This window comes from Cebus imitator, unplaced genomic scaffold, assembly GCF_001604975.1.
Source record: "Cebus imitator isolate Cc_AM_T3 unplaced genomic scaffold, Cebus_imitator-1.0 Scaffold235, whole genome shotgun sequence".
In the NCBI taxonomy this organism is placed as follows: Eukaryota; Metazoa; Chordata; class Mammalia; order Primates; family Cebidae; genus Cebus; species Cebus imitator.
The window spans coordinates 497,727-504,339 of record NW_016107550.1 but is presented as its reverse complement, the minus strand read 5'-3'; the positions used below and the strand labels follow the sequence as shown (position 1 = coordinate 504,339).

At 52.9% G+C, this 6,613-nt stretch overlaps 2 protein-coding genes across 3 annotated transcripts in view; both read right to left on the bottom strand.

The window, feature by feature from the left end:
- EEF1AKMT2 (EEF1A lysine methyltransferase 2) overlaps window positions 1–6,613 on the bottom strand; it is a 70,903-nt gene that overhangs the window by 19,245 nt on the left and 45,045 nt on the right. The window lies entirely within an intron of this gene.
- The window catches only part of FAM53B (family with sequence similarity 53 member B), a 116,732-nt gene that overhangs the window by 105,126 nt on the left and 4,993 nt on the right, over window positions 1–6,613 (bottom strand). Inside the window, exon 1 of one of the 2 annotated variants that reach the window (XM_037727618.1) lies at window positions 4,068–5,403. The exons of the other annotated variant lie outside the window; for it this stretch is intronic. The gene's annotated coding sequence lies outside the window, so the exon portion shown is untranslated. Of the gene's footprint in view, window positions 1–4,067; window positions 5,404–6,613 lie in introns of those variants that run through there. 2 annotated transcript variants of the gene reach the window in all.

Sequence of the window (6,613 nt, the reverse complement as noted above, 5' to 3'; positions counted from 1 at the left end):
TTTAAAAAAAAAAAAAAAAAAAAAAAGTTTCTCCCTACAGCAAGTCAGAACTCACTTCCCTGTGGACTATCAGGCACTCCGGCGAGCCCAGGTGTCTGCTCCCCTCTCTGCTCCTACTTCTGCTCTTCCGCTCCAGTTTGCTGCTCAACTTTTGGCCTATGTGGACGCAGCCAGGCCAGATCTCTCTTTGAGTTTCTTTTCTGACAGGTGAAGGCATGTGCTAACTTCCCCAGGAATTAGATGAACAGGGAGGTTTACTGGCAAACTCAAAACCATTGGGCCAGGCGTGGTGGCTTACGCCTATAATCCCAGCACTTTGGGAAGCCAAGGCAGGCGAATCACGAACTCAGGAGATCTAGACCACCCTGGCCAACATGGTGAAACCTCGTCTCTACTTAAAATACAAAAATTAGCTGGGCGTGGTGGTGGGCACCTGTAATCCTAGCTTCTCGGGAGGCTGAGGCAGAAGAATTGCTTGAACACGGGAGGTGGAGATTGCAGTGAGCCAAGACTGCACCAGTGCAGTCCAGCCTGACGACAGAGTGAGACTCTGTCTCAAAAAAAAAAAAAAAAAAAAGAAAAAGAAAACCATTTGCAGCTAGCTAACTTACTTTCTTCCCCCCTCAGGAGTAAATGCAGATGAGCAAAACCCTCCCGGGCTTGGAAAAGACATCCTCCAAAGCCCAGCTGGGCGGCGAACTGCAGTTCTGCCCCCGCACAGCTCCAGGACTTTCCTTAATTCTCCTCTTCTGGGCCCAGGTCACATGCCACACAGCCAATGGGGCCTGGAATCTGGGCTGGCATCTGAGGGCGGTGGAGGCCTCAGGAGTCAGGTGACTCGGGCCCACCATTCTCGAGTGTCTGTGTCAGCAGCCTCCCCCTCCCCTCTGGCAGAGCCAAGGGGCACCGAAGCTCCTTCTCCATCACACCAGCATGGTTAGGTGCCTGCTTTTCCCTTTAAAGAAAAAACAAAGGTAGTCTGACACTGAATCGGACTGTTTCGGCTCACACAATGCCAGAACATTTTGTTCATTTTGACTTCTTGAGTTCCACTGCAGCACAGGCAAGAGGTTCTGGAAGCTCTTGGGAATCCCAACTACCCCCGCTAAATGCGAGAGTTTTGACTAAAAATAAACAAAGATCACATCACTAAGGCGGCACTCCACGGAAATTCTCTCAGAGGCCAGCCTCGTGCTCCTCCAGGAAGGTCACTCCAAGGTCAAAAGGCGGGGCCCTGGGCAGTGTCGCCCCTAACCCTTCTACGGACTGCTGGAGAAGACCGACCCCTCCTGAGTCCTGTGCCCTCAGCAGCATTCACCTGGTGACTGCCCGACGGCCACTTACGCTCTGCCCTCCCCCACCCCTGTGTACTGTCTCTCCTAGGTCACAGTGGCCTCCAAGTTGTCTGCTCCAAACTCCATCAGCACTGTCACTCCCCAGTCACTGGGCCTTTAAAACTGCAAAGCACATCCTCCCCCAGCTCCCTGCTCTTCGCCTTACACTTTACTGCCATCCTGACATAGATCAGCCCCGCTCCCCGCTGAAATCTATACTCTTCTCACCCAGGCTCCAGGCCCCCAGATTCCCTGACAGTCTCATGCTGCTGTGCCTGGGCACCCCTGCTTTCCTGGTCTGAAATAGCTCCTCCTCCCCATTCTTCATCTGTCTAAACTCCTGCTCATTCCTCAAGACTCAGGTCAGCTGTCACCCCCTCCAGGAAGCCGTCCCTGCCCTCCTCCCTTCAGCTCAGTTTAAGAGACCTTCCTATGACTTCCAGAGGACAGTGGGACTCACCAGTACCTTGTGTAAACATATCTTCATTCATTTATTATGCTGTGTCTGGCACATAGTAGAAACTCAATAATCACCTGCAGTCAGGCTGTCCATAACACGAGCTATGAGCTCCTTAAAAACAGGGGGTTCAGTAGATGCATCTCGGAATTCCTCGGGGCCTGATGAAGTGTCTGACACACACAGAGGCTGTCACTCCATACTGGCTGAACTGCACTGAGCCTGGGGGCCACCGCCCTAGCAGATATGTTCTGTGCTCACCGCAGGAACGGTGACACACTCAAGGAGGACACAGTGGGCGAGGATGACACACTCCATCTGGCAGGTGAGTTATGCCACATCCATGAGACCAGAGGCAGCTGAGACACCTCAGAGACCTCCCTTACACAGCCCTCACTCACAAAGCTTCAGGACGTCATGGTCCTAACAGAGAGTCTGCTTCAAAACCACCCATGCCCAGCCACCTTGGGGGGTCCTCTGGAGAGGATGCTCTAGGGCCAGCCCCAGAGGGAGAGGCTGTCACAGCCTGGAGTCAGGGCCCCTCCCACAATCTAATAAACAGCATGAGTCTTTACACCTCATGCAGAGGTGCTCCCTCAAAGCTACCCAAAGTGCAGCCAGAAATCTCATCAGTCGAGACTGCCCATCGTGCTCACCCCCCAGGATGCCAGCCCCAGACTCATGAGGAGCAATGCTCACCAGACCCAGGGAACAGACGCGTCAGGAGTCAGAGGCCTGCACCAACAGAAGCCTGGGAGGCACAGGCTGAACCCTTCCCTCGGACCTCCAAGCCAAGGGCTCCTTTGAAAGCTTCCACAAGCTTAGATGAGCTCTTGCTCCTGCAGACACTGGGGTCAGGTTCAGGCAGTAGGCAGTAGAGGGGTCTAGAAGCAGCCAGAATCATACCCTAGGCCAAGCTGGGGGCGGGCACTCCAGCTACAGCCACATAATCCGCACCTGGAAGACGCTGACTCCAGGTGTGCAAGGCAGCTCCCCCAACGTGAGAGAAAGAGCAAGAAACAAAGGTGCCCACTGCAAAGCACCTAAAGAGAATCCAAAAGGTCGTAAGTGGGCCCCTCATTCACAGTCTAGATAGGTGTGCAACCACTAATTCCTTGGTTTCCAAAGAATTCATTCACAGAAGTAACAGTCCCAGCACATCCAAGATGGTGAGGCCACATCATAACCCATACGTGCATTTAATTTTCTATGCTTAGGAACAAAACTAAACCACTTTTGGTAAACAAAGATTTAGTTCCCTAAAGAGAAAGCTTAAAAGACTTACTAGTCTCAACTCTTGTTGACAGATACACTTCTACCTAAACTATAATGCATACTTCCAACTTTTCCTCTCAGAAAACCCTACACTATCCGAAGAGGATGCTGGAGGAGAAGAGGCTCTATCTGCCCCAGCCTGACCTGTCCAGCCAGGCCCAGCTCCAGCTGAAGCCCCTCTGCTCTGTCCTGCCTCCTGTCCTTCTGGCCTCCCTTCAGTCCTCCCGACAGCAAGTGCTTGCCACAGGCTGCGTCAGATACTCACTAATGTTTGTTGGGCTCTAAGTGTCCCAACGTGTGGTTTCACTCAGGGCCCCAAACCTAGGGGCTGGGGTGCTGTTAGCACTGCCACACTCCAGATGAGGGAATGGAGACCAGACACACAGCCACCTGCTCAAAGGCATATGGCATGGCTGGCAAAGGGCAGACCTGGGATTTGAACCCAGGCTTCTGATTCCAAAGCTGAATGCTACTTTTGCCCTCAATGATACACAACTGGGTGTCACTTAGACTCTGCCCAAAGTTCCTCTGTGACATCAAACAGTCCCCATTTTTCCTGCAACCACAAGACGCACCTTGCTGGCATGCAGCCGACCAAGGGCTTTGCAGCAGAACCCCTGGCTGCCCAGTCACACTCATTCCCTACCTGGCATCACTCTGCAAGGCACTACGCCCATTGCAAGGGGCTTCTCAAACAAGCTCTAAACTGATCTTCCTAAAAACACTGGGAGGCAGGAGCAGCAAGATGAGAAATGAGAAGCCAAGAGAGGTTTACAGGGCAAATTCAGTCCAGCAAGCAGGCAGTCTGTGCCCACTACCTTCCAGCCAGGAAATTCAATCGTTTGACTGCCAAAGGGATTCCATGGGAGAATGGTTCCTATGGCCCAGTCCCCAGGATCATGCCACAGAGGGCCTTCCCTGCATTCTGCACTCTATCTGGAAACCCAAAACCACAGACACGTCTTTTCCCCCAGCTCAGGAGCCAGGCTCCCTCTGCTCACCCAGATCATGGAGACGGCCAGCTGCAGGGGACATCAGCTTCCCACTTCCACACATGCAGAGAAGCTGCTCCCAGCCTGCGGGCAGAACCTCCCTCCACTCCCAGGCCCACGGCCAAGGCCAATGCCAGAGCAAGGGGAATTCCAGTCAGGGCCGCAGGCCTCTCCCCGCTGGGCTTTCTCTGTCAGGGTGCTCAGGCTTCAGCCAGCAGGCAGCCTGGGCGGGAGGGTGGCCTCTGCGGGGTGGGGGCAGGCAGCAGCAGTGGAACCTGCAAAAGCCACCTTCCTGCACAGGCACAGTCCAGCTGCCAGGACACACAATGGCCTCAGACAGGACCTGCACAGGCCCAGCTCTCCAGGAGCTCGAAGGCCCACCCACGCCCCCTCCTAGCAGTTACAGCATGGCACCCAGGCAGGAGTTGCCAGGGAGCGCCCACTGGGCAAAGCACATGTCTTACAGCAGGTACTCTCCTCCCCAGTGAGCACCGGATGGAAAAGCAGCACGGCGTGGCAGAAATAATACAGGGCTGAGGGCAGCTGGGCCAAGTTCAAACCCCAGCTGCCCCTTCTCACCTGGGGTGAGCGATTCCTCCAGGCCACAATATTTTCATCAACGAAACAGGGGTCGTCCCTCAGCCACAGGTTGTGCTGAGGATCAAATGAACTAAGGAAGTGAAGTGCCTGGCTCCACACTGGACACCTAGCAGATGTCCAGTCAGTGTCTGCTGAATGAATGTGGAAACTGCAGCCCTGAGGAAAATAACAATTCTCCTCTTCTCCCCTCGCTCGGCCCAAACCCAACTCCCAACAGGGGAGAAAGAGCCCTTAGTCACTACTCACCACCACCACGACATAGACGGGCAGACTGAGACACTTTTGGCACAGAAGCCAAAACCTTCTTCATCAAGCTCACCTTCACAAGGTTTCAGCACCTTCCATTGGGGCTCGGGTGGGGGGGGATGGATAGCACGTTTTCACTTGGCTAATGAACGCTGAGCAATGATCAAGTTCACCTGCTGGTCTACGCTAAAGCAGGCATAAGGTCCCATGTCATGAGAACACAGCAGTAGGGCAGGGACTCAGGAGACAGAGGCTGCACCTTTGAGAACTGGCTACATGACCCTGGGAGATTCGCCTCACCTCTTAAGACCTGGACCTCTCTTCTAGAAGCTGACATCAGCAGACCCAAGAAGCTCTCACTCTCCAAGGCGCTCGGCCATTCTAAACACAAGTCTATGAAATGTAATCCTGAGTATGCTCACAGAAAGACAGGCTCTGAGCTGTTAGGGACAACCAGGTGCCTGAGAGTGACATTCACGGCCAACCTGGGTGAAAAAGACTCACCACTCACAGAGAGTTGCCAGGATATGCCTGAGAACCAAACTGCATCTTTCCTCCCCTGAGCCCCAGGGGGGCACGATGTGCCAAACCCCCAGAAGGAACAAGACCACTAGGACAACAGGGAGGCAGGGGCTGCAGGAGAACCGCCCTGAAAGCACAGCCTGAGTAAAATCCGCCCCTTCAATCTGGAAAGAAGGTGGTTCAGAGGGACTGTGCTGAACGCTGGCCCAGCATAAACAGAATGACCTGGATGATGCCAAGCAGACACTTCCCTTCGGGATGGGCCTTTCAGACACCACTTCACCAAGACCTAGCAGCAGCGGCAGAAAATCCCCACGGGTTTGCTCCACTCTTGCATAGGGAAGCCCCCAGTCTCCTGCTACGGAATAGGGAGACTAAGGGACGACCCCTAAGTATGCATGGGGTCTATTACCGCCTCACTCCTCAGTCTTGGATGCACAAGAGAATCAACTCAGGAACTTTAAAGATACCAATGCTGGGGTGCTGCCCCCTCTCTCCAAGACTGTGATGTAATTGGTCCCGAAGGCAGCCTCGGCATCTGAGGTTTTTTTCAACCTTCCCAGGTGACTCTAATGTGCAGCCAAGGTTCAGAATCACTCCTCTAGCTTCTAGAAGTTCAGAGCACAAGGGCCCCAGAACTCTCCTGCAAACTCTTCAAGGGCAGAAAGGACAGCATGTCCAGCCAGGCAGGCCTTGCTAGAGATGGGTCTCCTTATTCTTCCTTCAAAACACGCACACACTCACACCCCAGAACCAACCTGCAAAGAACCTGTTTCTGTCTGAAACAGAACGCAGGGCTGCTGCCCAGCCCTGGCTGAGGCGGACCAAGTTCAGTTACGCTGGAGGATATACAATTGTGTTCAGTTACTTGATTACTTCAGGCATGTAAACAAAATGTGATATTGTACAAACCTGGAGCAGCAAACACCACATCATAATTTACTTCGAGACATCTGAATTACAAATGTAAAAAAAAAAAAAAAGTTGGAAATGCTTTCAAGAATCTCTTTGAATGGAAAATGGAATCTGAATAAATGTGATTTACTTCCTGTTTCCCCCAGAAGGCCAATGGAAATATTTTCTTGTGAATCTGCCTTTTCTGAGATTGAGGCAAAACATCTCAGCCTCCCAGACTATGGCACTGCCTTTGGTCCTATAGTACATACAGATTTCAATCACTCCAAAAA